Here is a 9,447-nt window from a genome sequence, read left to right as displayed (position 1 = left end):
CCACGTGGTAATTTGGCACGTGTACTGGTTGTCCACTTGGTGGAGGGAGGATCGTCTACCACGGGTGAACAAACAAATTGCGACTTGACGCGTTATGTTAAATTAAAAAAAGAGGCAAACCATGTGGGGCCTACCTTAGAGGCAAGGCTCTATACACTGGAGTACTTTTGATGTGTCCCGTCAACTCGCAGAACGAGGAGAAGCTTGCTTAGTACGCCGTCTCCCCCGCCCACGGGCGCGGTGGCTCGCAGGATGAGGTGAAGCTGGAGTACTACTGTACGCCTTTACGCCCGCTCCCTCGCCCACGCGCGCGGTGGCTCGCAGCACGAGGAGAAAATTTTACTACTCCCTCCATTTACTCCTCGTCCCTACTACGTACTTTGGTTAGTACTCCCTCTATTTACTTATAAAAGGCCACTATAAAAAATACATTTTGCATCTATACAAGGCCACAAATAGTAATCGAGACAAAAGTTACTACTCCCTCCTTTCCAGTTTATGGCTCAATTTCAAAATCTCTCCAACCAAGGTAGACGGTGAGTGGTCGAATTAATTTCGTAGTTTGCACAGTACGCTCGTTTTTCTCAAGAAGTTATGTTTACGGACGCATTAATTAGAACGAATGCATGAATGACCACTAAATTTCCATGAACTTGTACATGCATTGGTTAGTTTCCTCTTGACACTGCTTGCGTCGGGTGATCTAACGCACCTCGAAATCTAACATGTAATGGTACTACTACTAGTATAGTACTAGAATTGTGACTTATCAAATGGAAAAACGAATGTTTTTTAGATGAGCCCTATAAACCCTAGTGGGTACGTACCCCGTAAAAACAGATTTTTCCAAAACTAAGTCGCTCCCTTTCATGAATTATGTACTTCCTGTCGCCGACATGTGGGACATATAGCAACCGGGTCGATGTGTCAAGCACCAAATAACAGTGTAGAACAGCAGGGGGGACGCACCCCACTCATACCAGCCCAGTGTTAGTAATGAGCAATGAGACGTCAAATCACAATGCCGCACCTTCCCAAACGGACGAAGCAACCATTATTTCACACTTCGGTTCGACATCATCTCAAACCACGTACTAGTATTTCTTCTGCCTCAAGAGGGACACGCGCATCACCTTGGTACATCATGACACGTGGACCACATGACAGGCCATGCTGCCCCGCCGATCGCTGGGTAAAATCACCTCATTTTTACTATACTTCCTCCGGATCGGTTTACTACATGGCATGCATGTCGTTCTAGGTTGAGAATTTAACTAGCTATATATATATGTGATGAACAGTATGCTAGCCTTTTAAAAATGTATACTTTTGTACAGTAGTACTCCACTATCGATGGATTGACAGTTTTGTCCTCGAGGAAGTTCTTAAAATCCTGGCACTCAACGTCGGCATGGCATATGTGGTAGACCAAGCAAATGTTAAGTACCCAAACCTGGATCACGGTGGGCTTCTTCCTCTCTTCATCCTTTAGATCCTTCTCCCGTCCCACGACTGTGGTGTACTCAACATCTAGCCCAGCGACCCACTCATCATGTGAGTTTTCGAACATGCGTCTGAAGCGAGAAAGGCATCCTTTCACCGTCGCGGAAGTACGGGTGTAGATGACGTCGAACTCATCGCCGGTGATGGTTCTAACCTTGTACTCACCGCCGATCGGGGAGATTTGGGACGCCATGGATTTGGGAGGAGGGTTAGGATTAGTGGAACTGCCGTAATGTGAATGGACGGGACGACTAGGAGCGAACCGCCGTAGTATTAAAGGACGTGCGGGAAAGAGTAGGAGCGAACTGCCAGCGTGCGAACGGCAGGGTAGTGGCTTTCCATTCTCCCATGATACGGGCTTCCGAGAGCCCTTGGATCTGAGATCGAACGGTTGCATGGCGTGATTCTAGACCTATGGGTGAATATCCTATCCTGGAGGGTTATTCTTAAAATTTTCAGCAACTTAGCATGCGACCGTTTGATCTCAGATCCAAGGGCTGCCAGCAGCCCGTATCATGGTCGCGCCTACCACGACCGTCGCGTCGCTCGCGTGGTCGCGCCCTTGGAGATTTAACACGGTGCGTTAGGCTATCTGATGTTGGCATGTCATACATAGTCATCACTTAGTCACTCATACTACAACAAGGTTGGCTATAAGTGTATTTTTTTACTCCTCTCTATCTCTTTCTTCGTACTCCCTCCGTCCCATAATATAAGAACGTTTTTGACACTAGCTAGTGTAGTGTCAAAAACGTTCTTATATAATGGGACACAGGGAGTACTAGTATTTATTGCATTTGCCAAGGAGTGACCTCTTCCAATGAAATGGTGTTGCTAAGTTTGCTTCATTTAATTAGCTATAGACTCAAAATTGTCTTTTCACCTAGGTACACGCGCTTAGCACCGTTTCTTCCTTGGGTCACCAAACTAGTCTCTCTCTTCTTGATTAACTTGCCACATCAGACTTTATGCCTATGTGGCAAGCTTAAGCACCTGTAGGAGCAAGTAAGTACAATAGTGCGCTTTACATGGCATTTTTGCATATGTGGAGGAAAGAGAGGCAAGGAAAAAGTGGAGAAGTGGGCTCTCATGCAAGAGCCAGCCTCTACTACTACATGGTGGAGCATTGGGAGAGGCACCTGTATGGAGGTGGTCAGGAATCGGGAGACTCACGCCGGTCGTAGCGCCGCAGTTAAAATGATAATGGCAAGTCAAATCACGGGGCCCCACCTGTCCAGCAGTAACTCGCTGTCAAATCACACAGCCCTACGTTTGCAGCAGCCTACTCCCTCGTCTTCTCGCGTCTCTGTCGAACCGACTAGGCGGAACTGTCCCGCCGCCTACCGGGCAGGAAAAGCCCCGCCCTCGACTTTTAAATACAACTACTCCCTCCGTCGGATGCGTTTGGTTGAAGGTATCGTATGAATGGATTGGGACCATTCAATTTTTTTGGGATTGAACCATTCAATTCATGTGTTTGGCTGAATATAAGAGATGAGCTAATTATTTAAGACGGGACCACCAGTCATGCTCACATAGTCATGCATGCAAAGGGTGGCCATTTGATTCGACCGATTTGGTTGGGTGGAATGGTTCAGCATCTTCAAGGCATATTCTCTTTTTTTGACTCGAACCATTCATGTGCTTTATAACCAAACATGTCTATTTTCTGAACGATCCCAACCCATTCATGACCACCCTTGCAACCAAACGCACGTCATCTTACGAAAACCAAATAATCCCACAATACTAAGGCGCGGTGCATTAACTTCTACCTCGTTTCTTGTTTCTTCACATATCAACCAATAAGAATCCAATGATATACTTTTTGTGACATAGTAACTCATATTTAGTTAGTCAAATGGATGACCTAGAACTACGTGCAGGCCCTATAAACCGAGACGCCTACAAATAAAAAACCGAGACGGAGAGGGTAGTTCAGCACGTATCTTTTTAGATCAATATAGTCGGGATTCACCAAGGAGCAAAACCAAGTGGTAGGCTGCTCCTGTCGTGTTGGCGTAGCAACTCAAGCAGGGTCAGTCCGCACACGAAATGGCGACACACTTAACAGGACCCCTTTGGCAGACATGTGGCTCATCCACCGTCTTGTTCCACGTGCGATGCACCAAATTACAGTTCGGAGCAGCGGTTGGAATTGGAGGCACCCCGGTCGTAGCGGCGCAGTAGTAGAAAATGAGCGATGAGGGGTCAAATCACAAAGCCCCACCTTTCCCACATTAAGCTGGACGGACGAAGCAACCATCATTTCACTCTAGCGCGCAAGAGCATAAAGAAAAGAGAAAACAATGATGCGTGCGGCAGCTACCTAGGGCACCCTAGGGTAGGGGTCTCCACTACAGATCCTTTTTTTTGAAAGCGCCTCCACTACAAATCGGCTTCTCCCTCGTCCTCTTGAAGAAAACCGATGATGAGTGCGGCGGTAGGGTTTGTAGGAGTACTACAGCGTGCGGGGCCACGTCGTAGTAAACGGGTTCGAGTCGACGCCTTAAATATGTGTGGGCCGCTTGGTTTTACGGGAACGAGGCAACATTTTGGGTTCGGGGACCAGTGGAGATATAGCACGTACAAAAAATTGTGGACGTAGGTTCGACCGAAAGGCAATGATGCATGGGCCCTGCATTTTGATATACCCGGGGCCGCGTGAAATTTGCTACTCTACTCAAAACTAGTAAGGTACACATGTATTGAACGCATGAGATTTCGAAACCAAATTATGAATAAATACACACTATAGCATGTAAAGCTTTGAGTCATATATGCATGATGTAGATGTTCGTTTAGTTCTTATAGTTCATCTCATTCAAAATCAATTAGTTTTATAAAAATGTTAAGATTCATGGGGTTGTGCATTGTAAATCATAAAGTAAAAAACAAATAATGGCAATTCATTTAGAAAAAATAATCAATTATGATACAGAAGATTCTAGAACAAAGGAGAAGTGCTTGTGTTTTGAGGTTTGTGCATTATGCTTAAGTTCAACCATGGAGTCTTCTAAATTGTACATGTGGCAGATCTGGTGGAATGTTGATGATATCCAACGGCCAGTAGTGCTCGGATTTGCCCATCTCTGCACTGTCGGGTTAGCTTCATCCAGCGACCATCTTTCAAAGTTATTGGCACACTATATAGTTCTTGTGCCATAGTTGCATGTTTTGGAAAAAAGCTACTAGTGGGTTGTACTATCTATTTAGGAATAGAAGATGCATACGTGGAAGTTGTAGGGAAAGAGATGACATGGAGCATCTCAATTCCTATGAGTAGGGATTGGAAAAGAGATGTCATTTGGTTCACATCATAGGAACTTTTCTATTGAATCTAGAGATGACATGTATCTCAATTCCTATGAGGAGGGATTAGTAAAGAGATGTAATTTGGTTCATATCATAGGAACTTTTCTATTGAATATACGCTAATGTTTATTTTCCTTTGAAATTAAGGGAGTATAGGAATCCATTCATATGAACCAAGTGGCTCTAAAGCTATAGAAATGATATCATGTTTATTTCCTTTGAAATGTAGAGTATATGAATCTATTCCTATGAACCAATTGGCTCTAAAGGAAAAAATCCTATAAAAATCATATCATATAGAGTTCCTATGATATTCCTCGACACTAAAGGATGGTTGAAATTGCTGCGGGTGATACGATGGTCTTTCTTTGTAGACTCCTCACCCATCTTTATAGTTACCTATCGAAGATGAATGAAATGATATATACAGGGTATTCTACATGTGCAATTTGGTACACGAAAACTCGGTAAAAGTTTGCGAGGTTCTAATTTTCAATAAAGCTATATGCACTGCATTTCGGAACGGAGGGAGCATACGGCAGTTGCTAACACTCACGTGGAAGATTTGTGTGTAGGAGGAGTGGCTGTTCTGTTAAATGACATGGCAAAACTGACACTGTCGGATGCCGATCTAACGGTTCTTACGGCGTTCGTCAGGAAAAGGCTTGTGGCGAACGTTTGTCGGATAATGATTTACAGACACATGCATTGTATTGATACGTGCCCCCCTCTCTCTCACGCACACGCACCCTCACGAGTCACGACTCTCCCGAGTCCTCTCACAGACTCGCACCTCGCACCCATCCTCTATCTGCAGGTAGACGTCACGCACATATGTGCTCTTCACACCCTACCCTCAGAACTTCTAAAAAACAAAAGACGGTGCGCACATTTTATTTTAGCTCACACGTCACACACTTATACTATTACTCTTGCGGCGAACGTTCTTTGGGCATAGTATATATTGTACTCTCACGAAGAGAAGCGGTGCACGCACGGACTAGTTCTCTCACACCCACTCGCGGGTACACGTAGGAGCGCATTTTTTTGAAGCCGGTACAACAAAATCACTCCACTATATATAAAAGCAGGAGCCTTAGCGCTTGCTTTACTAGGGTTCCTCTCGTTCACTCTCTCATGCTCTCCAGATCTAAGCAAGACATAGGTGGCCACACTCTCTCTCTCAGCTCACGGCTGGTCACAAATCCGGCCGGACAACCTCGACCGGGGCAGGGGGTGTAGGTGCATCGTTCACGCTGTCGTCGGCGGCGAGGGAGGAGACCAACGGCTGCCCGCGCGTCCCGATCGGCGGCCGTGCCGTTCTCTCCGAGAGAGCGCCGGCTCGGGAGGGCCTCCGACCCCTTCTTCCTCCCTGCGGTATTGTGGCCAAGATGCGGCCTCCCGACGCCGTCTTTGCCACATGCCGACGACCCTCAGGTATATATTCCTTCGAAACCTGCCTTGCTCTACTGCCCCAGCTCTTCCCCCTTCGTGTGGATCCTTTTCTACTTCCGTCCGCTGTTACAAAGCCACCTAGACTTCTACTATTATTAGAAGTAAAGCTAGTTCATACAGTGAACTCAAAGCGTTGGTTCAAACAGGGAAGAAAGTGGGAAAGCTGTAGCATGAATCTAGGACTTGGTTCTAAGAGGAAACGGGGGAAAGTAGTAATATGTGTCACTGTTTAAATAACCGTATTTCGTATTTGCGCAAACAGGGATGTCTGTCTCCATATCGTTTCGGGATGTCTGTCTCCGTATCGTTTCTATCCGCGCAATCAAAAGCACACACCTCAGTTTTAGTACAACTGCGCAAAATGAGATGGCTATCCCTCGTTGCCGTCGTCTAACCTCCCGTCTTCAAGGTATCCCTACATTGGTAGTAACTAAGGTAGAATGACCAACGCAATCTAAAAGAAGCTGATTCGTACGTTTTACTTCCTGATTGCAGTGCAGGGACGAGCGAAAACAACTGCATCCTAGTCCGGAATGCACTTTCTACCAGTTCATCCACGGACCGAGGACTAGCTGGCACGGCTGCACGGCGGTTTTTTGGACAGGTGCGCGGACAAGAGGCATTGTGGTCTGCTTATTTCTGCAAATAGCGGTGCTTAAATTTAGTGGAATGCACAAGCATTTCAGCTGGTCAGTACACTGCATGGTTCAGTTCAGCATTCCAGCTGAGACCACAATTATAATTGGTTATTCTGGAATGAGAGAACCTAACCCTGGATGGTGGCAACAAGAAAAAACCAGAGTGAACTCCAGGAAATTTAAGCCTGCCGGGAGGCCCTTTGCTCAGAGAAGCCTTGCTTGTTTTTTCCTGATTTGTAAACCTTCTCACAACTTTGTCTTTTGCTGTGAACTAGTATATGTTTGTTATGTTCTATGAATCATTGAGATGTATAAAATTGCTTAACTTATGCTTTTCAAGATTTTTATGAAGACGAGTTTAATTGTGAGTGTTCCACATGAGCGCTGGACTAGCGTGTGAACGTTTGGAATTTATTACATTGTGGCCTCAATTAACTGCATGAACCACTGTAACAAGATACATAGTAGTTGCTTATATGTCAGACAGCAGATTGTTGATTGTTAGCTGGTCGATAGCCTAGTGTTGAAGCGAGCTGAGCCAATGTGCCGTGTTTTGCACAACTGCTTACAAGTGGGGTAGCACCAACAGTGTTTACAAGTACTTATGTATACGTCGGCGCACGGTTCTCGAACGAGTGCTCTATTTCATCAAAACACACACTGCTCGTATGATAAACCGTGACAACTTATGTCTTACCATGCCATATTCATGAAAAAACTAGTGAGGACGCATCTGTTTCGGCAACAATTACGATGGTTCTCACATGATTCACGGGCACACAAAAGTAGCAGCAGTTCCCATAGACGGATTCAAACAGAGCACTAGCCCCAGAGGGGTCGATAACAGGCAAGGTTCGGATAATTAGACACAATCCAAACTACTATTAAACACTAGCTGGGGCAACTATTTCATGCCTCGATCTAATTTGCGCTGGACACAAGACGGACCTTGCCATGAACATCATCGAGGACGTCCCGCAGCAGCTCAATCCTGTGAACCTTCATGAAGACAACCTTGTGGCCTTGCCACTGATAAACTTGTTTGTGGAGGCATGCCACGTCATCTTCCTGCGTAAGCTTGACAAGAACAGTATGCCTCACAAACGAAGGAGTAGCTTTGAACTTCTTGTGCTTCAGTACACCCTGGACAACACGCCTGACAACAGTGAGGCTGGAATACAACTCTTCATTGGTATAACCGCAAATGGCTTCCAGGATCCAACAGCCTAAGAACTCTGTTTTCCCCGTGCGTATATTCAGGTCGTCCGCCTCATAGCGAGTGACATGCACAACCACACAATCCTTGTCTGCATCAGGGCTCTAATTGAAACAGAAACAAATTCTGAATTACTTTTCAGTATAAGAACCACAAGTTATTTAAACCACTATGTATAGCATGGCATCGAAGCTAATAAAATTTTGCATTATTAATCACCACATACTTCCTTTTCTAAAAAAATCACCACATACTTAGATGAAAAACCACAATCGAGATCGGCAAAGAAGGAAATCACCTTGGGCAGCTCAGCGGGGGGGGGGGACACATCCTCGAAGGGGGAAAACTGCTCCTGCAGTGCCACGGGGGCTGTAACCTCAAACGGGGCGTTGACCATCTCAGTAGTGGCCGTGAGCGTATCTGGGGTCGGCTCGGTGGTTGCCTCCATCTTCTTGGAGCTCTCTGTCTCGTGGGGATCAGCCTCCCGCGTCTGCTCCAATATCGGCAGATCTTTGCCTGGTTCTCCTTGGTCCATCATGAAACTGACGAATACTAGGAGACCACTGAAAGGAAAACACAATCGCAATGACAATGAAACAAAAAAGAGAGTGAGGATCGGTTACTGCTTTGCAAAAGTTCTTTTTTTTCTCTGAACAAAAATATACCAACATCACGGATCCGCTTACCTTCCCTTCGTTGGGAGAGAAGAACAGTGGCAGATGCGAGTGTTGCCTTTCTTGAAGACGGTGAGGGAGAAGGGGATTCAGCGAGGAGTGAAATGATGGTTGCTTCGTCCGTCAAACTTAGACTGCGGGGAGGTGGGGTTTTGTGATACGACGGCTCGTTACTGCCGCGCTACGACCGGGGTGACTCTCCGCCTGCATACTGCCTGCTAATTTGGTGGATAGCATTTGGGCTGCATGGCCCGCATGTCGGTGAACAAAAGTATAACGGCATTCAGTAGAGGGAGACGTTTCAATGACCTAGGAGGAGCCAGAAGCGGTAGAGTGTCTCCACTGTACTAGTAGTAATTGTTTTTCTGGGTAGCTGTAGAGTGTCTCCACTGTACTAGTAGTAATTGTTTCTCTGGGCCCAAGACAAAACAGCCAATCCACACTAGTAAATAGTAAAATCAATTCAAAAGGCGCTACCCACACCCAGCACACCGCCCCCCTCCCCCACAAAAAAACCTGGGTGCTCTTCTTCCTCCTCGCTCCCACCCACCTCACGTCAGCTCGCTCCACTCGTACCCCCAAATTCCTCACCTCACTCCTACAGAAAACCCCAGCTCCCCTTCTTCCTCACTCCTACAGAAAACCC

This window comes from Triticum aestivum, chromosome 1B (assembly GCF_018294505.1).
Source record: "Triticum aestivum cultivar Chinese Spring chromosome 1B, IWGSC CS RefSeq v2.1, whole genome shotgun sequence".
NCBI classification, from domain to species: domain Eukaryota; kingdom Viridiplantae; phylum Streptophyta; class Magnoliopsida; order Poales; family Poaceae; genus Triticum; species Triticum aestivum.
The sequence above is the reverse complement of the archived record's forward strand: the minus strand, read 5'-3'. Positions refer to the sequence as shown.